The following is a 20,937-nucleotide window of genomic DNA, read 5'->3' as shown; positions in this document are numbered from 1 at the left end:
TTATCCACAAATATTTTCTTATCCTGTTATTTCCTATGTCTTGACCCTTGTGTTTTTTATGATTTCTGTAATCAAGCCCCTTTGGCCAGCCAGTACAACAGCAGAAAACACAAGCTGAGACTAAGATGCTTGGCAGGGTGGCTATCAAAGGCTCCTTCCTTGCTTTGCTTTCTTACAGATTATTTCCTGAATATAATTGCAGTCTTAGTACTGAGACTTCCAGTGGACCTGGACTTAAGGGGGATGCATTCTAGCCTATAATATTTGTTACTTTCCTAGATGATATTTATTATCACACAATGTGCTGAGTGTTTTATATCTATTATGCCCAGATTTCTTTACATATTCTGTACATATTCCTCAAATTCTGTATTTCTTGACTTACATTGTGATATTTACAATCATAAATCTCTGTTGCCAGCTATTTTTCTCCAGTGCTAGGTTGATATTTAGCCATTCCTGCTCCTAGAAGTACTTGAGATGACAAGATACACAAAGAGAATTTTATTAACAGTTTCTCACAACAGGAGGCAAGATAATGGAATCCACAGGTTTAGTTTCTGGTGAGAGTCAAGAAGATTTTGATTATGACACGTCATAGCGTCACAAAACAAGAATGAGTGTTATGCTTTCATTTGATAGAATCATAAAATGGGAGCTTTGCTAGTTTTCCCTAGCTTTTTGCTAAGATCTCTATCCTTATCCATCAGGATAAAGGCCTACTGACCTCATTCCCCAAATCTCTTATCTGTTATTATATGCACTGGGAATTTCAGCATGAATTTGAACAACAATAAAAATTCCAACAATATATTTTCTATTGATTATAAAGCTGGGTTCCTCAAGTGGATCTCTTTTTTGGCTCTTCCCTTTATAGCTTGTTTGATTTCCAAAAATTAAAAACAGCTTAGTATTGATATTCTCATCCGTGCATCTGCCCAGAGAGCTATGATATTAATAATCAGATTTACCACAAGTAAAGGTGTGTTTTGCATGTGGTCAGTACAGGGCAGCATTGAAATAATGTATCCTGCGGTAATGCAAGTTTGTATGGAATATGATTGACAACCAGCAACCATTGTTCCCAACATCACCTTGGTCATTTCACTAACTTCACCCTGCTAAGATAATATTCTTTTCTTTTAAATGCATCTAGAGCATTTGGTGGAAGTACACCGTGTTTTCTATAATTTATTTCATCACTATTTAATCTTTCCTGACACTAGACTTCCTGTGTTTGTTTTTGCACTTGTCATTGGTGACATCTGTTATCCCCTTCTTTGTTGGTATCACCTACCTGAATTTCCACATAACTGTTACTATATGAATTCTATTCTAACCCCACTGTGCTTCTAACTGCTGCTTGTAATAGGCTTGCCCTGCTCCACTGACTATGCCTAATTTGTTCCCTCATTTTGTTTTCTAAGTGCCTAGATCTCACACCTGAAATAAGGCATGAACCTTTAAGATTTGCCATCTGCTACCAAGAGTCTTAGATCACTCTTATTCATTAGGGTGATACAACTAGTTACTCACTTAATAAAACATGTATTAACAGGTTGCACTGACTTTCATTGACTGATCCAATAAAAGGTGTGAATAAATTAAGTCTTTGCTACTGTGTGGATAGGTTATATTTCTAGCCATAATAAATACAGAAGGTGTTAAATATTATAGTTAAATCTACTGTCTCTGGAGTCATTGACAGAATCAACTGCACCATTCCCTAGATAGTTTATATCTATTTGTTTATATTTCTGCTATATGGTAGTATATTTTGACATGTTTTGGGGCTTCAGTAAAATGATTTGCTGAGAAAATTATATGTGTCAAGTACTGTACACATACTATTTTATTTAATATCATGTATTATTATTCTCATTGCAAGGATACTATGATCAACTACATTAGCACCTTACATTCTTCTTAGATTTCTTTTAATTTTTTTATTCGATATATTCTTTATTTACATTTCAAATGATTTCCACTTTCCTGGATTCCCCCTCCCCGAAAATCCCATAAGTCCTCTTCCCTCCCCTTGTTCCCCAATCCACCCCTTCCCACTTACCTGTCCTGATATTCCCCTATACTGCTGCACTGAGCCTTTCCAGGATCAGGGGCCTTTCCTTCCTTCTTCTTGGGAATTACTTGATATATGAATTGTTTCTTCGGTATTCTGAGCTTCTGGGCTAATATCTGCTTATCAGTGAGTGCATACCATGTGTGTTCTTTTGTGATTGGGTTCCCTCATTTAGGATGACATTCTCCAGTTCCACCCACTTGCCTAAGAATTTCATGAATTCATTGTTTTTAAAGGCTGAGTAGTATTCCATAGTGTAAATATACTACATTTTCTGTATCCATTCCTCCAACAGAGGGCTAATACCCAAGATATACAAAGAATTCAAGAAGGTAGACTTCAGAGAGCCAAATAACCCTATTAAACACTGAGGTACAGAGCTAAACAAAACATTTTCACTTGAGGAATATCAAATGGCTGAGAAGCACCTAAGGAAATGTTCAACATCCTTAGCTATCAGGGAAATGCAAATCAAAACAACCCTGAGATTTTATCTCACACCAGTCAGAATGGCTAAGATCAAAAACTCAGGAGAAAACAGGTGCTGGCAAGGATGTGGAGAAAGAGAACCACTCCTCCACTGCTAGTGGGCTTGCAAGCTGATACAACCACTCTGGAAATCAGTCTGGCGGTTCCTCAGAAAACGGGGCATGATACTACCAGAGGACCCCACTATACCACTCCTGGGCATATACCCAGAGGATTCCCCAGCATGTAATAAGGACACATGCTCCACTATGTTCATAGCAGCCCTATTTATAATATCCAGAAGTTGGAAAGATTTCTTTGAATTTTAATTCATTTATTTAGAATTTCATTTATAAATATTTTAAATATTTCTTGTCATTTCCTTAATGACTTCCTTTTTACTCAAGGATGTTTGGATTTCTTTATGGGTTTTATTGTCAGGATGAGTATATTAGGTTTGATGATGCATAAAATCTTTTTAAATTTTATTCACACACACACACACACATACACACATGCTATCAAATGTATATTGCTCGTACCCACTCCCAGCTCTCCTTCCGATCCTGTCTCTACCAACAGATGTTTCATGTTCTCCTTTATCTTAATTTCTGATTTATTCTGGTCAGTACTGCCTGCAAGAGCAGAAGCAATCAACCAGGTCATATCCCTGAAGTATGCCTTGTCCATCCTTACACCCACGAGTTGTCAGTGGCTCTTCACTTAGGTGGAGACTTGTAGACACTACCCCATTAATGATAGAGTCAGTGACTGGAATGATCCTGTACAGGTCTTGTGAAAGTAACTAGAGCTGTTGTTAATTTGAGAGTATAGCAATCATGTCTTCTTTAGAAGACACCATTCCCCAGCACTCTTCTCTATTCTCTGGATCTTACATTGTTTCAACCCTTTCTCTCATGATATTTCCTGAAGTTGTAGAGATTTTATAAATGTTTCATTTAGGACTGACCCTTCAATAGCCAGTAACTTATGTGTAGCACTTTAGCAAGTTGTGGCTTTTAACAAGTCATCTCAGAAAGAAGCTTATCTGATCAAGGTTGAGATCATCGAGTTCTATGACTACTACCAAAGACAATTTGACATCATGACCTTATGTTTAACAGTGGCAGTAGGTCATGCCCTGCTTTTGTCTATTACCTCTCCAGGTAGAAGTGTTTTGACGAGGTTTACAGTAGCAGGCCTGAATCAATCACACTCAGACTATAGAGGTTTATCCATGTAATGTCATGCCACTATTGTGCCTGGCCTGAACATCTGGCCTGTCTGGTTGATTTTGTAGCATGTAGAGTCCAGTGTTGGGAAAGTACAACGATGACTTTTCTTTCCCTTGTGCTATGAAAACTAACTAGTGTGTGTAGGCTTGATAGATTAGTTCTAGTTTGATTTCTCTATGTGCTTCAACCAAAATATGTTGTATTTTAAGCAATAGGATTTTACCACTAAATTCTGGTGGGAAACCAAGAGCAATGATGACAGTCTGTTTTGGGAGGCATCTGGGGAACTCATGTTCTCCTTTATCTTGTGAGGTTTCTCACACCTCACACATAAAAATTTCAGCACTCAGGTATCTCACACCTGGTGTTGAGATTTTTGTTTAATGACTCATGTCTTTCTGGGTCTTAGCCACTCATGTATTTTTAACTTTGTTAAAACTTGCCTTTTTAAAATTAAATTATAATTTGTTTTAGCTTATACTTTCATGGATTTCCATAAGTGACATATATGTTATTTCTTTATTATCATATATTATATTTTGTATATTATATATTATTCAATCATATATACATAATTATATATTACATATTATATATTAAATCGCATATATCATATCATATATCATGTATATATAATATAATATAATATATTATAATATAATATATTATAATATATTATAATAAATATAATATATATTTTTTCTTCAGTTAACCCACCCTCACTACCTTTGCTTCCATCCCCACTTCAGCCTTTGATCACTAGTACTGCCACTCCTATCCCCATACCTTCATTCTTCTCAGGCTCCCTCTCTAAGGAATCTTCCCCAGCCTACCATCATGGACTCTTTTTAGCTTCCTGGCTCCTATAGACACTTCAATTCAACATTGAAATTTAAAACCCCAAAGCTAGATATGACATACCAGACATAGGTGCTTGCCTTTCTGGGTCATGATTACTTCACTTAATTTGACACTTCGAGTTTATTTTGTTTTCTTTTGTTTGTTTTCCCATTTAAATAAATGAATAAAAAACATAACAGTTACAGTTAGAATAAGTAAGTTAGTACATTTTCTGAAAGCAATTTTACAGTTAAGTCTCCACATGGAAACTTGTTACAGCAGTTAGGAAGGATACTTTTCCGTGTTCCTAACATAAGGCCTGAATTGGGGACGTGCAAAGGTCCTATGAATGAAACGGTATTGGCAAAAGATGATGAGTGCCAAAGGCCAGTTTTTCAACAGGTCATATTTGGCTCTTGGAGAAAAAGCTACATTTTTCAAATATAAAAGGTCATTAGTAGCTTGGTATATGTCAAGTGAAATTTTGTTTTGAGAAAATGACTGTTAGACATCCTTACAGGGAAAACACGACTGTAGAGTGCATGATTCACTTGTACAAGAGCAGCACTTCAAAACCTGGCACAACAGAGAAACCAGAGAAACAGAGAAATGTTGCACAATAGGAAAACAGAACGTTGCAGAAAGTGGACTATTCTGTCATCAGACATGTATTGTCTTGAGATTAGAACTGGAGGCATTTTGCAATCGAATTCCTTTGCCATCCCTTTGTAAACTGGTAAGGGAGTTGGTCTGTAGCTATACCACATAGACTGTCAGAACACACACACATACACACACACACACACAAACATACACATGTACACACATGCATACAAGGTACTGTTAGCTGACATTCACCTTTTAAACTTTGTCTATTTTGTATGGAAATATCCCTCCCTCTGATGAGAATTCATCCTTCCATTTCACTTCCAACTCCTTGACCCCCTTTTTCCTTCTTACTCTCTTCTACAGTGAAATCCTGATTTGTTCTGCAGTATAGTTTTGCTGTCTTTTGTTTACCTCATTATTGAATAACCCAGATTCAGCTTCCTTTTCAACAAGGTTTTATGCTTCTAGCAAATTTGGAAACAGGGTTTCTTGTCTCACATCTGCTGCTTGAATCAGTTGCATGCTGCAGCTGCTGGTATTATTGCCTGACTGGCTTTCAGTGATGTGTCAAGTGGACACAATCCTTTGCAGAATTGCATGCCTTCTGTATGCACATCTAGAAAGTATATTTAGGAATAATATTTATTCATTTACAGACAATTTCTTCTAATCTTGTTCTCTTCTCCCTTTACCTATGTCACAATTTGACCTCCATGTATTCTATTTGGGTACATACTGTTTTAATTACTAAACTTGGATCTATTGAATCTGTATTCTACTATATTTCTATATATCAACACATGTGTTATTTAATATAAATATAGATTTATTAAGTGAAACACAGATGGTTTATCATATGCTCTTGAGAGTCTCATCTTTCCTTTTAACCTTTGCCTGCTAGGAAAATGAACTAGGATTTAGCATTTATGGAACAAACTTCTAACCAGGGAGAAAATGGGTCTTCTGCTAATTATTATTAAATGCTCTATCAAATTTTACATGTTTGTTGTAGAATCACATACCATCTGTCTTCCCATCTCTCTAATTCTGGGATTGAAGGTATATATCACAACAACTGCTTATAAGCATTCATTTCAAACTTCCATTCAAGTATTTTTTGTAGAATTTTATTTAACATATTGGAATATTTCAAATTGTTTTTAAAGGAAGTATTATTAAATAAATACATAGAGAAACCTATGAATATTTAAGTCCTTCAGTCATATCTTTAAATAATTTGTCAGCTGAAGATTGCTTTTAAAATGATTTTCCCAAATTACTTTCACCTTTTTATGCTAGAATCTTGTATCATAAGTGATTAGTGTAGAAGAACATGTGAGACAAGGCTGAAAAGTGGTAGGTCATGACAAGATTGATGTGGCTTTAATTATACCAGTTTCAAGATTTGAACCTTGATATACTTTGCGGTATATAAATAAATATATTCTAGTGGGGGAAAAGAGGTTATGTTGATATTATGACTGCTTGGTGACCATAAAAAAAAACCCAAATATTTCTTCTTTTGAAATATGGTTATTTAGAAACCCAAATTTCTGCTTTGACAAAACACTTTGCTCCTCTTGCATATGTTCCTTAGAAACTTACGCACAGGTTTATATATTTCTCCTTTCTTTAGGATTCCAAGGGCTTTTCAACATTACAACAAACATCTAGTATGTCATAGAATTTTATCTTGGCCTTTTTCTTATAAGTGCTTCTCTTGAATGTGTTTCTTTGAAACTTATACACATGTTTATATATTTCTGCTTTATTTAAGATCCTATGGCCTTTTCAATGTTAATACAAATATCTAGTGTGTCAAATAATTTTATCTCCATTAATTTTTTTTGGTAAGAAATGGCATATTTATAAGAGTGTTTGTCTATAATGGTTAATCTTGATCTTGAACTTGATTGGATTCAGAGACATCCAGGTTATTACCAGAACACATCTATGGGTGTATCTCCAAGACTGAAATCAGAGAAAATGGACATGTGGGAGAAAATGAGGCGTAAAGACTTGCCCTGAAAGGAGGCTGCACTATCCAAAGGTTAGGTACCTGCTGAATACAAGTGGTAAGTGTGGAATTCAGTCAGCCTCTGAAAATTCTACTATTCCAGATGAGGACTCAAAATGTCAGTGTCCTTGCTCTTCAGCTTGGACACTGTGAGTTCAGTTTGGACCCACATTAGTGATTCTCTGGGCTTTCTGTAGCTGTTTAAACCATATTCCATCTTTTTCTGAGGTTTCCACCTTCTTGAACTGAGATGCTACTGGGCTGCCTCCTTCCTGAGTGCACAGATGGCTTTTTTTGAGTGTTCAGCTTTCCATTACAGAAGCCAACCTAATAAAACCCTTTTAGATTATATTACCTTGAAGAGCTGTGGCTAACTCAATACCACCTGTGAAAGGAAATTCCATGAGTAGATTTGAAAAATATTTTTTTTTCTTTATTTCCGATGCTGAGATAGATTCTGAGTTCAGGGAGTGGCTGTAAGAGTTATGGAAGAAAAGAATGGTTCTTCCAGCATATAAATGTGATTAAATTATGATGTCTTGAAAGTATTAAGATTTCAACAGACTTGATCCTATGCAAAATTATTGCTTAAGTATTTCAGATTTTTTTCTTCTGTCTTGGTGTTTGGATATCAAAGAGGAACTGGTATAATAATATCCATAAAAATGAGGTATGCATATTTCAGCTGCCCTATGTGCAGGACATAAATGAAGTTACAGAGATATGTATTTTATGCTCACTTATCATTGCAATACAAAAATAGCAACAGCAATCTGAATGCTTCAGTGTCACAAGACTGAAAGTGTCAAATAACACAAAACATTTGTTTAGCTGATGTTTGAGTAACAAAGTGAATGTAATATGTGTTATTTCTGTCAAAGTCCAGAGACTTTTGTTTAGTCATTTCTACATATTTGTGTCTATAAAAGTGGTTCTCAACCTGTGGATTGTGACACCTATGGGAACTTATGACTGTTTCACAGGCATTGCCTGAGGCCTTTGGATAACTCAGATATTTGCATTATGATTTATAACAGTCGCAAAATTACAGTTATGAAGTAGCAACGAAAATAATTTTATGGTTGTCAGTCACTACAACATGAACTGAATGAGAGTGTCACAGCATCAGGAAGGTTGAGAAACACTGTTGTACGGTGTGATGAGTTATCTGTGTGATTGATAGACAAGGGTAGAACCAATGGTACATTATAACTGAGAGGTACCCTGAATAACATTACAGAGATGACTACAGAAAATGATGACCAATCAAAACTCAGAGTTGTGAAGACCAATCCCAATGTACTGTACACACTCACCAGATACTGCTATTCCTAAGGTTCAGCCAGTGAATCATAGTTTTCGCTGTGACGTTATATCTTCTAGCAATATCAGAAGCTATGCTCTAGAAGTCTCACCAAAACAACTGCCTAAATATGAGCTGAACAAGAAGGGCACCTACCCAAAGAACTATAGGTAATGAAGTCATGCTGAGAGTAGAAGAAATAGTCTTCCCCACGGAAGAGTACATCGGTTGATTACCCCATACCAATGGTCAGGTCATTGTTGGGATCTCTTCGGAACAAATTATTGTAAGGGAAGTTCTTCATGTTGCCCATGTTCCTCTTGGAGGAACCTGAGTGATAAAGAACAGAAACTCTTGTCATTAGTTCTTTTAGAAAACTTGGAAGTTCTTTGGCCATGATTCCTTGCCAGAGCAGCCATTTTTCTGGATTAAAATTCTTCTACATTCACTCTCTTCCATATCCTGCAATGATTGTGCCTTGACAGCAACCTTTGATGTAACCTGGAGCCAGCGTCTACCTGTAACACGACCTGAATTTCTCACCCTCAAAAATTGTGAGATAATATGCCTTTGTCGATGTATGTTTAAGGTATTTTCCATATAGCAGTGAAAATTTAAAACTCTTGTGTTTGGGGTCCAGGATTAGCTGAAACTGATGTCACTCAGACATGATGAAAATGTACTCTTTTGGTTGATTGATCAGGACCATGAAAAGGACTCGGGATTCAAACTGTGGTGCTTTTCTTCCTTCCTTCCTTCCTTCCTTCCTTCCTTCCTTCCTTCCTTCCTTCCTTCCTTCCTTCCTGTCTTCCTTTTTTTCTTCCTTTCTTTCCTTCAAATTAATAATTTTATTTATTTACATTTCAAATGATATCTCCCATTTCCTGTTACCCCTCCACTAGCCCCCATCCCATCCTCCCTCTCTCCCCTCCCCCTTGCCTCTATGATGGTGTTACTCCATCCACTCACCCACTCTTGCCTCACCACTCTAGCATCCTTCTATGCTGGGGTATCAAGCCTCCATAGGACTGAGGGTCTCCCCTCCCACTGATGTCAGATAAGGCCATCCTTTGCTACACATATATATGGAGCCCTCTAGAGCATCCATGTACACACATTGGTTGAGGGGTTTAGTCTCTGGGAAGTCTGGGAGGTCTGGTTAGTTGATATTGTTCTTCCTATGTGGTTGCAATCCCCTTCAGCTCCCTCAGTCCTTCGCTTAACTCTTCCATTGGTATCCCCAGATTCAGTCTGATGGCTGTGTTTGTGGTTGGTTATGAGTTTCTGTATCTCTATTAGTCAGGTAATGGTAGAACCTGTTAGGAAACAATTATACCAGGCTCCTGTCAGCAATAGTGTCAGGCTTTGGTATCTGTAGATGGAATGGATCCCTAGGTGGAGTGGTCTCTGGATGGCCATTCCTTTAATCTCTGTTGCATTTTTTTGTCCCTGTCTTTCCTTTGGACAGGAACATTTCTGGGTTAACAATGTTGAGATGAGTAGAAGGCCCGATCCCTCCACTGGGGGCCATGCCTATCTACTGGAGGTGGTTTCTACATGTTCTATCTCTCCTTTGTTGCAAATTTCAACTTGTCTTTTCTTAGGCCAATCTTGTTATAGGAAAAAGCAGGTTCAAAAGCTTGGAAGGCAAAGAGGGAAGCAGTGTCATATTTTGACGAACTAGACCGAGTATTATCACATGACCTTTAAGCTGAGGTAAGTGGGGTGATGGCTAGGAGATTTCCAGACTCTTGAGATACATAATATTAATAATATAATCATAGCTTTTTGAACTATTAGTAGCACTTTTTCACTGTCAGCTGGCACTATTATGTCTGGGAAGTAGATGAAATTGATTTCCCCTTATGAGCAAAATGGAGACTAAATACAAAATGGCTCCAGTTATGCTAAAAAGAGAAAACCATAATATGCAAGAGCAACCTGCAAATTGCTTGATTTTTGTCTTGTTTTTCAGACATACCCCAAGGGTTCAGCAAATGCTATTTTAAGTAACTGAAATTTATTCCTAGGGTGATAGCATGAGTACTTAGTCTTGACATTTTTTCTATGAGATGGGGAATATTTTGTATCTTAAATTTTCTCAGAATTTATTTTTCAAATGTGTTTGAGAAAGGAAGAAGGAAATAAAACTTGGACTGTGTAACAAAAACACTTTAAAACAGGAATTCAAATCTGGGTGTGCTTGGTCCTCATGGTTTCAATTCCATTTCATAAAACATGCTAAATAAATTTATTGGACCCATACAGATCAAAACAACCCTGAGATTTCACCTTACACCAGTCAGAATGGCTAAAGTCAAAAAGTCAGGAGACAGCAGGTGTTGGCGTGGATGTGGAGAAAGAGGAACACTCCTCCACTGCTGGTGGGATTGTAAGATGGTACAACCACTTTGGAAATCAATCTGGAGGTTCCTCAGAAAACTGGACATGAGACTTCCAGAGGACCCTGCTATACCTCTCCTGGGCATATACCCAAAGGATTCCCCGGCATGCAATAAAGACACATGCTCCATTACGTTCATAGCAGCCTTATTTAAAATAGCCAGAAGCGGGAAAGAACCCAGATGCCCCTCAAAGGAGGAATGGATACAGAAAATGTGGTATATTTACACAATGGAATACTACTCAGCAATTAGAAACAATGAATTCACAAAATTTTTAGGCAAATGGTTTGATCTGGAAAATATCATCCTAAGTGAGGTAACCCAGTCACAAAAGAATACACATGGAATGCAATTTCTGATAAGTGGATATTAATTAGCCCAGAAGCCCTGAATACCCAAGCCACAAATTGCATAACAAATGACTCCCATGAAGAAGTATGGAGAGGGTCCTGATCCTGGAAAGGATTGATCTAGCATTGGAAGGGAATATAAGGACAGAGAAAAAGGAGGGGGGTGATTGGAGAAGGGATGGAGAGAAGAAGGTTTATGGGACATATGGGGAGGGGGGATCCGGGAAAGGGGAAATCATTTGGATTTTAAACAAAGAATATAGAAAATAAAAATATTTAAATAAATAAATAAATAAATAAATAAATAAATAAATAAATTTTTTGGACCCAAGGTCACAAAATAGGGAGTAAATTTGCTCTGGTGGTTTTAGATTATCTTACAATGTAGAATCCAATTTAGATAAAGCAAATATCAGAATTTACAGACTTGAAGTGAAAATAAAATGATAAAAGAAGTCCAAAGGGTTCATGACTATAAATATTGGTGTACCATGTAATACAGTATAAGACTTAATATGATATTTGTAGAAATGTGGTAGAGGCCTAATACATATTCCTTAAAAGATCAATTTGTTGAACATGGATAGAGGTTATTTTTATCCATGCAAAATGAGTTTTAGTTTCCATTTGTTTAATTGTTTTACATTTCCACAAGAGTTTGAATTTTAAGCATTATCTGCTGTCCATTCCCCACAGTTAATATGCTGAGTTATTAAGCTCACAGGAGATAGTGAGAGGACATAAGACCTTTGGGAAATAGTGAGATGGTAAGTGAGGGACCATTGCTATTTCTCAAAAGTTGCACCTTCCTTACATATCACACCTCCCAACATCATGATCTAGGACTCAGAGACAAGTTTGCTGCTTAAGTCAACTGGTGTATGATATACTTATTCCCCACCTGAATACCGGTATATTTTTACTTCTTACTTTGAAAATTTATTTTTAAAACATTTCTATATAAACTTTGTGAAGGAAAATTGATCTCCTAACCATAGTGTAACTACTGTTTCAATATCTGAAGCATGAGAGCATGGATAAGTCTTTCCGTTAAGTTGCTAACAATATGTGTTAACATTATTTTGGGTTAAATTTGTTTATCTCATGTGACAAGCTTCTTTAAATGCTCACAGAATTTAATGATTGTTTAATATTTACTGAGTATTACTAATGTGTATTTCTGTTGGTTTGGTATTAAGCAGAATGAAATATGTTTTCATTTCTTCCACCTGAATGAATGTGTTGGGGTTTGTTTGTTTGTTTGTTTCTTTCTTTCTTTCTTTCTTTCTTTGTTCTTTCTTTCTTTTTCTTTCTTTCTTTCTTCCCTCCCTCCCACCCATCCTTCCTTTCTTCCTTCCTCTTCCCTTCTCTATGTTCCTCCCTCCCTTCCCCTCCTCCTCCTTCTTCTTCCCCCCTCATGCTTCTCTTGCTACTGTTTTATTTTCAGGTTTTTGCAAGCAGTTGTATTTACTATAGTAGTTGTTAAATAAATGTGTAATAAAATGAATAAACAACTGAATAATCCCATATGCAGTCTATTGATTTTGGAAGTGAACAATTGAACAAAAAGCAGTTTCAATGGGGCAGCATTTTAATTTCAGAATCCTTTTGTATCATAGAATTACTTCAAAAATAAGAATAGTTCCTTTTTTTTGTTTTCAAGACATGATTTCTTTGGGTAATCTTGGCTACCTTCAAACTTGCTCTGTATACCAGACTGACCTGAAACTCAGAGATTCTCCCGCTGCTGCCTCCCAAGTCTAGAATTAAAGGCTACTACTGCATGTCCAAATAATAATTCGTATGAAAAATATTCTGAGGACCAGTAATTTATTTTGTATGCTTCTTTACTTAATAGAATGATATTAGAATAAAGGAAAACCAATACACTGATCAAATCTTCTACAACAAGGTCAAGAGTACATTCATACTTGTGGAAACTTGATAGTTTCAAATTGTAATAGAATGAAGACTATGCAGGTTAAGATTGTGCTGTCTACATACTGAATAGATCCTGAACAAATGAAGGCTGAATTAAGATTATTTGAATTAATAATGAATTAATGAATTTAGATATAAAGAAACTATAACTGTCATTCAAGTTATGGAAAGACTAAAATGTTATTCTAAAAACACTGCGGATCAACAGAAAGGTTCTATAAAGGGAAGTATATTAATTTTTTTCTCTCAGTTTCATGATAAAGTAACTGACAAATTCAGCCTAAAGGAGGAAAGAAAATCTTCTTTAGGGTTTCTAATATGGGAGATACAGTTCTTAAAAGAGGGTGGAGGACACAGTAAAATTAGGTCTGTCACCAGAAACCAGAAAGAGATGAAAGCTGATATCTTAGTCAGGGTTTCTATTCCTGCACAAACATCATGACCAAGAAGCAAGTTGGGGAGGAAAGGTTTATTCAGCTTATACTCCTACACTGCTGTTCATCACCAAAGGAAGTCAGGACTGGAACTCAGGAAGCAAAACCTGATGTAGAAGCCATGAAGGGATATTCTATTCCTACAGCTTTCCATAGATTTTCTTAACAATTACAAAAGCTTCAGTACTATTCACCTTGTCTCCAAATTTACCCTGATCCTTTGTATTTACAGCTGTGACACTTGAGACTCATTCTCATACTCTGTCATTGTGTACCCAGATAAGTGAAAATGAACACTAATCGTGTCCTAGTCTGAATGACATCTTGTCTTCAAAATGAATCTGCCAAACAAACTAGTCCATTACTTTTGAATTCTGTCTCTGTCAAATTCTAAAGGCCTTGACACAATGTAGCCAGAATCTTACTCCCTCTAACCTTATGAGTTGCCTTTTCCTCTTTTGCAGTTTTCTTGGCTTCTGGCTTTGCCACAGACTATCTGAAAGGCCTATTAAGCTCATAGTATAGCATTCCTTGGCCTTTCTAGCTCACAACTTTAATTGCTTCCACTTTCTTCCCACAAATCAGTTCCAAAACCTAGAAACCACTTGCTCACTTTCATCATATCAATGGCACCACTATTTGGCACTGACTTTCTCTATGGTTACTTTTTATCTTGCAGTGATAAAGGGCTTGATGAAACGAGTTGAAGGGAGAAAGAGTTTATCTTTGCTTACCAATAAAGGAGATATAATTCTTCTTGTAAGGGTAAGTAGGGCAGCTGTACATATTATGTCCCCAGTCCAGAAGCAGAGATAAAACCTGGTGATCAACTTGTTTTATTGATAGACTAGATTCTGTCAAGCTGATAAAATTAATCATGACAGGCCAGAATTTAGAAATATAAAAAAAAAATCTACCCCCCAGAGCTCAGAGCCACTATACCACTATCCAAAGGGTACACATGGAGGGACCCATGGCTCCAGCTACATATGTAGCAGAGCATGGCCTTTTCAGACATCAAGGAGAGGAGAGGCCATTGGTCATGTGAAGAATCAATGCCCCAGTGTAGAGGAATGCCAGGTCAGGAAAGTGGGAGGGGGATTGGTAAGCAGGGGAAGGGGAGATTGGATAGGGGATTTTCGGAGGGGTAATGAGGAAAGGGGGTAACATTTGAAATGTAATTAAAGCAAATATCTAATAAAAAAATCTCATGGTGGTTAAGTGAATTAACCTACAAATGACAAATTGGTAGGTTTAGTATTTAGGCAGCATATATTGATTATCTAGTAAAAATTGCTGAAGTGAGATGAGCTCTAAGTAAATAATTGGGAGTCATTTGACTTCTAACAGCAGAGAATATAAGTTTCACTAGTCAACACCTACTCCTTATTTTTTTTTATGGAGAGTTGCAAAATTTATTGTGAACTACATAATTATATAGACCAAATTACAATAGATATGTATTTGTTTTACAAAAACATATTATCATTTTCACTTTTAAACTGAAAAATAGTCTTTCTGTTCTGGAGTGCTTTTTTTTAATTTTTTTTATTCGATATAATTTATTTACATTTCAAATGATTTCCCCTTTTCTAGCCCCCCACTCCCCGAAAGTCCCATAAGCCCCCTTCTCTTCCCCTGTCCTCCCACCCACCCCTTCCCACTTCCCCGTTCTGGTTTTGCCGAATACTGCTTCACTGAGTCTTTCCAGAACAAGGGGCCACTCCTCCTTTCTTCTTCTACCTCATTTGATGTGTGGATTATGTTTTTGGGTATTCCAGTTTTCTAGGTTAATATCCACTTATTAGTGAGTGCATACCATGATTCACCTTTTGAGTCTGGGTTACCTCACTTAGTATGATGTTCTCTAGCTCCATCAATTTGCCTAAGAATTTCATGAATTCATTGTTTCTAATGGCTGAATAGTACTCCATTGTGTAGATATACCACATTTTTTGCATACACTCTTCTGTTGAGGGATACCTGGGTTCTTTCCAGCATCTGGCAATTATAAATAGGGCTGCTATGAACATAGTAGAGCATGTATCCTTATTAAATGGTGGGGAATCCTCTGGGTAAATGCCCAGGCCTACTCCTTATTTTTATACAACAATATTTTTGGAAGTAGGTATGACAATAGTTGGTTCTAAGACTCTAAAAGTTGTTCTGAAAAGTGTTTATGATTCTTTGGTAAATCTCAGTACTACTTTCTGTTGACCCACAGAAATAATGATAAGAGATACAAGTCTATGGACCACTGCCAGGAAAACCTACTTTTTCATAGAAACCCTTTCAGCAGTTTCCTTATTAGTATTTTTCTTTTTTTCAGAGATGGCTTCTTACCTAGTATAGATTAAGGAACAATGGCAAAAGGGGAAATTGTGATAATAATTGATTAGCAGTATTTATTACTAGGATTTTGAGGTAGTCAATTCTTATTTCCAACTTCATGAGATCAAGAATCACCTAGAAGACAAGCCCTTGGGCACACCTATCAAGGGCTTATCTTCATTAGGTTAACCTTTAGTCATGTTCATGTGGAGTTATCTTGATCAGGCCAACTTAGGTGGGAAGAACAACCACTACTAGCAGCACAATTCCTTTGGCCTTAGTTCTGTATTGGATACAAAGGAGAAAGCTAACTGAACATCAGCATTCAAGTTTCTCTGTTTTTAGACTATAGGTGTAATGCCTCAAATTCCTGGAACTTGTGACTGCAAGTACCCTTTCTTACCCTAGATTTCTTTCACCAGCTATTTAAAGTACCAGAAACACAGAAAATAACTAAGATAGTTTGCCATATTGTTTAAGAAATTAAAATGAGGTCCTGTCATAAAGAATAAGAGGAGACAGTGGAGACTGGTTAGGATGAGCAGTATTTTCATAACTGACAATGTTAGTTCAAGTGGTACAGTTAAAAAAGCTGTCCTAACACATCTTATATATGTGTGAACATCCAGTTGTATTAGCTTACCCATGTTAATGATTTTTTAAAATCATAATCTTGCTTAGTGGATATGTTGCTTTAATTTATGTAGAAATTAATTGATGCAAGCCATTTATCTTCCCTTATATAATTTTATTTAATGATGTCCACAAACTTGCCAGGACTAACAAAGCATCTCTCTCTCTTCTCTCTCTCTCTCCCCACCCCCTCTCTCTGGTATAGCATTTTTAATTTTTAGAACCATACATAATCAGTAGAATTTATGAGGACAAACTGAAAGAGAGGCTTCAAAGCTAAAATGTCAGGAGTATCCTAAGACTAACCTGCATTTAAAAATGTGTTATTTTGCAGCTATTTAAATATTGTAAATTTATTTTCAGCAAGATAGTATATATTTTTTGTAGCACTGACTCTCCAGTGTGAGTGAAATCATATGATTATGCAGCCTTGCACAAATCTGCTTCAGTTGTCTGGCAACGACTGCCTGAAGGACGTGAACTCCAGGGAGCCTTCATCAACCTTGAAAAGTTCTGGCATCTGGCATGTTAAGCAGGGAGTTTGAAACAGCCAGCGAAACAAAATATCTTTTATGTATTTTTAATTAGTTTTAAAAAACTGAATACCAAGGACCTTTTAGATGTTATCAATTTAATTATTTACCAAGTATTTTTAAAGACCTTGATTGATGTTGTTTCACAACAAATGATACAACTCAATAACTTCAGCAGTTCTGTCATGGAGTAAAATTTGGAATGAAGCTACAACTAGTCTGTTCCTAAACTGGGTAATTAGAAAAAAAGTGAAACATTTTTTTTACTCAATAATAATCAACTTGCATTATTCTGTACTGTATGACTAGATTTTCTTTTCTTTTCCTTTTCTTTTTTCTTTCTTTCTTTCTTTCTTTCTTCTTTCTTTCTTGTTAGGTATAACATATAAATACATAAAAAGCAAGGGCTAGAGACTTTCTTAGGCTTCAAAAACAAAAACAAAGAGGTCTCAAAAACCTTTTTTTGTTTTTGTATAAAACATGAGAGTGCTCAGACCAAGGGTGACCCTGCAGGCCAGAGGCAGCAGAAGCCGGACAGGCACTGCTTCTCTTCCAGAGCATGCACCTTGCAGGTCTCTACAGGCAGCTGGATGCTGTACTGTGGAACCACCCAAACAGCACTTCCGTTGGACAGGGAGAAGAAGAGGAAGTACAGTCATTAAAATTCCTTCTTCCTGCCCCAAACTGAGGACATGTCTTTCCCCTAGCTTTCCTGGGTGTGATGCCCTGTAGTTGACACTTACCAAACTTGCCCAACTCAGTCCCTAACCAAAGCCAGAAGGTGCTGAAGTTTTCAGGGGAGGGGAAAAGGCTAGTGTGATACCAAACAGGTCTTTATTTGAAGTCGCCATTGGTGCCGGGTTTTGCTGTTTGTTTGCTAGTCTGTTCTTCCAGTTGCATGGCCAGGTACAGGCAGGCCATGCCTTGTCTTCTTGAAGGGCTGAGAAGTACATGCTTAGCCTGCTGTGCCAGGATAGATTCTGCCTTGTTCACAAAAGTCTCCAAGTCATAGTCTGGCTGATCTGTCCTCTCAAAGAGCTCAAGCCATCCTACTCCTTGCTATATGATCTCCCTGGGCTATTCCATGGCCCTTTCTTCCAACTCCCTGATCTGAGTCATAGCTTCATTAAAGCAGGACATCTGGGAAGACAGCTCCTTCTCTTCATTGCCAGCCAGAGAATTCCCATTTGAGCTGGCTTCCATCTCTTCTCATTCCATCTGATCTGGTTGCACTTTACTGGACCTGTTGGGTGGGCTCAGCTCTTTCACTGAGTATATCTCAGTGTGTTTAAAGTGTATTCACAGGAGCTTATGCCCAGTGAGACCATTGCGATCATGCGCGTCCTCGAGTTCTTCCAAATGAACGAGTCCCTCAGTACCTACGACAGCTTGCTTTCACGGAAGGGGGTGTGAGTCCAGTTCTGTCCCAGCCTCCAGATGCATTCCTTCAGAGCCAGGAGAGACTTTAATTTCTGCACCCTCCATGCGAGCCAGCCGGTCACCATTAGACATGTCGGCTTCTCGTTCATCCCTTGCCAGATTTACCAGAGAGAATTTGCCATGTAATCTCCCTTTAGCTCGAATAAGAATCTGGAAGCAGGCATGGGATCGGGAGGAATTGGAGTTGGCAAATGTTTGTTCAGAAGTCCTCCCGGCGATGTCCATGTTGATCATCTTGATGACATCATCGGCACAGGTAACCAGGTACTCAACCTGCACCTGCTGCTTGCTGTCCTCCAGCACGTGTAACTTGGCCTTTTTATTGAGCAGATCAAATACTTTCCCATTGAAGACCTCAAAGAATGTCACATCAACTTCCAAGTTTAAGTTCTGGTATCAAGACTGATTCTTCAAAAGGAAGACGTCCAGGAAACCATTGCGTAGATTCCTTTAGGTGCATTGATATTTTACCAGACAGGTCTTCCATTGTATGTGTCTTCCCACTGCCTGTCTGTCCACAGGCAAAGCACGTTTCTTTTCCCCTGACCCGTCCAGCAGGTCCAGTTATTCCCGGGTCCCGAAGGGGCACTACCTGAGGGTCAAAAATGGGGGGAAGAGAAAAGGGAAGCCAATCACGCTAACAAAATCAGAGTCAGTCTGGGTTGTGTCAAGGCTTCATTTAATGTCGGGGAGACAAACTGGTTTTAAGGCTTACAGAGAAGGAAATAACCTTCACACCAGACAAAGGAGGAAAAAGCAGAGACACCCCTAGCGATGGAAGCAGGAAGCGAGGAAGCGAGGAGGTCATCCAAGTGGGGATACCTGGAGTTAAGGCCAGCAGGAACATTCCACGGTTAGGGCAGGAACATCTTGTAGTATTCTCAGGAATCTTCTCGCACCAATAGCTCAAGGGAAAGGCTCTAGCTAATTGTTCTTCCTTCTCAGCAGCTGCCACCTTAGGGCTGTGAGTAAGCATAAGTCCGAATAGCTCAGGACGGCTTCCCACATTCCCCATTCAAAAATCGTCTATACCAGTGGTCTTGTGTGAACCTTAATTGGAAGCTGTTTCATCAAAGGCAAAGGCAAAAGCAGAAAGCCTGGTTCTCCAGATACTTTGTTAAATCCACTTTTAACCTGGGTTCATGAACCAGAAAGAGACTTTCTGGGAACAGAAATCACATCGATTTCTTTCCTGGCCAGTTCTTATTTATTCAGTGGGTGATTCCTGACAGATCCTCTGCTCTTCAATAGGGTCTGTCATAGTAAGAGGGGTCTATTCCACAGTAATCCGAAATTCTTTAATCATCAGGGCAAATTCCCAGTTTGGAAAGCTGCTGTCGTATTCCTGAGCATCCTTTATTCTTATCTCCGAGTTCTGGGCCCTCTTCTCTTTACGCTTGGTCTTCATTTTCTCCATCTCCTTCACACATCTCCTTCATACATGGTTTCCTCTGTACTGAACTTCCAGGGTTTGCAGAGAAGGTGCTTCAGGTGGCGTGGACTTGCTCTTCTGCTTCCTCACTGACCATCAACAATGGTAATTCTGTCACTGTGGAGCAGGAGGGCTTAAGGTGGCTGGGAATGGGAAACTGCTTGCAAGACTTTGTAGGCACAGGCAACTCTACCTCCATTTCATTCTGAGTAGGGATTCGGACTTCTGAGACAGTGGACATTCGAGTGCCGCGGCTTTGAAGACCATCTTTTGGAGCTGGAATTTTGGAGTTGACTGATTTGCGTTTTGCTTCGGGACAGTTACGGTTGTAAAGGAAGAAGCTATTAAGAGCTCTGGGTTTGTTGCAGCCACATCATCAATATACATCTCTTTGCCTTTTGTGGTACCTCCTTTGGTCCATTCTACTGAAACACAGGATTTCTCCAAGTTCACTGTGCTTATATTGGCTCTGTGAATTAAGCCATTGCTGCATTGAATGTTGATGGAGAGACCAGGAAACAGCCATACGTGAAGCGACTCCATGGGCTCAGGAACAGCAATGGGTAACATATGCAAGAAGCTTGGAAAGCACGACTCTGTTGATACTGCGTGTGTTAACACCCCCTCATGACTGTATTTTCTAGACTATATTTTACATTTATAAGTCATGTGTTTTATTGTTACATACCATAAATGAAACAGAGATTAATGCTAACACACCCCATATGTTGTACTTTTGTTAAATTGTCAGCTGAATGAAAATATTCCATTGTTTTAGTAACAACAACAATAACAGAAGACTCAATAATATAAGAGGTGGCTTAGATTATAGAGGCCATCTGAGCTGAGAGACTAATTTCTAAACCTCATTTTGAAAATGAAAAAT

At 37.9% G+C, this 20,937-nt stretch overlaps 1 pseudogene; it reads right to left on the bottom strand.

The window, feature by feature from the left end:
• Positions 1-17,990: 17,990 nt before the first annotated feature.
• LOC127670521 (kinesin-like protein KIF2C) lies at positions 17,991-20,594 on the bottom strand (annotated as a pseudogene).
• Positions 20,595-20,937: the final 343 nt, after the last annotated feature.

The sequence above is a fragment of the Apodemus sylvaticus genome, chromosome 20 (assembly GCF_947179515.1).
Source record: "Apodemus sylvaticus chromosome 20, mApoSyl1.1, whole genome shotgun sequence".
Classification (NCBI taxonomy): domain Eukaryota; kingdom Metazoa; phylum Chordata; class Mammalia; order Rodentia; family Muridae; genus Apodemus; species Apodemus sylvaticus.
Note: the sequence above shows the minus strand (reverse complement) of the source record. Positions and strands in the feature narration are given on the sequence as shown.